Raw genomic sequence first — 1586 nt, 5'->3', positions numbered from 1 at the left:
ACACACACACACACACACACACACACACACACATACACACACACACGTACACACGTACACACGCATGCGCGAGCGCACTAACACACACACACACACACACACACACACCACTGTATAAATCTATTACCTACAAACTATTTGTCAAATTTATAATTCTCTTTAAACTGTAGTTATAAGTGTGTGTGCATGTACGTGTATGTGTGTGAATAAGTGTTTGCGCGCATGCGTAATAGACAGAAGACTGCTTGTATATGAGACTGTGTGTGTGAGTGCGTAAACAATTATGCATTTGGCGTCCATCGACTACGTAGCATTTATCCTCTTTAACGCTTGTCAACTTCAGCGTTCCTCTACCGATTGTGATTTCTTACGTTAACTCTTCCTGGATCTTTCTTCAGTTCTTTCTCCCCTCTCTCTATCCAGTGTAAAACATGACTAGAAAAATCGGTCTACCAACCAACCAACCAACCAACCAACCAACCAACATTTATATCAGCTGTTTCTAAGATCTATGTTTATTTCACCAAACACATACACAAATACGAGGCTATAAATGTACTTTTATCATATTTTATATACATCATCAACTGAAATGCCGAACATACTTTCCCTCTTCTTCATCCATGCAACCATCATCCGAAATCGGTTGCAGCTGCAACCATTCAAACCACGCGGCAAATATGTTGTTTTGCTATTCGCTGTGGATTTGTTCTTTACTCTCACATACAACTGCCATATATATAACAAATCATTTTATTCTTTCCTCCCCAGGTTTCGTATCTCTGTTCTGTTATCCTTCCGAAACCCTTTGCCATCCAGGTAAGATAGCACCATTCTAGCAACAAACTCGTCGGTTCCATTATCATCTTCGTTCATCACACGGTTGTGAAAGTCCTTCATGAAAACGTGTGTTCGCTTTGTATTCCCTTGTGAAGACTTAGCTCAATAATCAGAACATTTTTATCAAGTCAGACAATGTCATTGTTCAAAGCCGATGCTTTTTTTCATTTTAATATACCTTGGAAAGATGACCATTTCCTTCAAATCCATATGCTATTCCCAACCATTTTGCACGATTCAAAAGCCTGAGTTTTCAGCTTTGCATCGTTTATGCTTCTGTGTTAACCCATGGAAAACAATAGAGTGCTCCTCCGTGTTGATTCTCATTACATCGACACTGTTGCATTGTTGTTTCTTGTGCATCAATAAAGATACTCAAGATCTGATTCCTATGCAAGAAATAGCTTGCTTGCTATCAGAATACGTTTCAAAGATGCGTAACCTCCGTGTCGATAATAATCAGCAGTGTCACTCTTGCCCCAATGTCACCAATTAGACGGAGAAAGAATCACATCCTACATCGTTCTAAACAGAAATTACAACCTGGTTGGATCAATCAATTTTTTAGAATATGCAACACGAAATATTTATAAATACTGGTACAAGTTAAAAGACGTAAAAGATGGACTTCTTATTTCAAACTATGACTTATCCGATTTTACGACTAATTTAACACATTCATCAATATGCATTGAAATAATATTCTCTCTAATTGAATTCTGTCAAAAGAAACACTAATTCTTTAA

This window comes from Octopus bimaculoides, chromosome 6 (assembly GCF_001194135.2).
Source record: "Octopus bimaculoides isolate UCB-OBI-ISO-001 chromosome 6, ASM119413v2, whole genome shotgun sequence".
Lineage (NCBI taxonomy): Eukaryota > Metazoa > Mollusca > Cephalopoda > Octopoda > Octopodidae > Octopus > Octopus bimaculoides.
Note: the sequence above shows the minus strand (reverse complement) of the source record.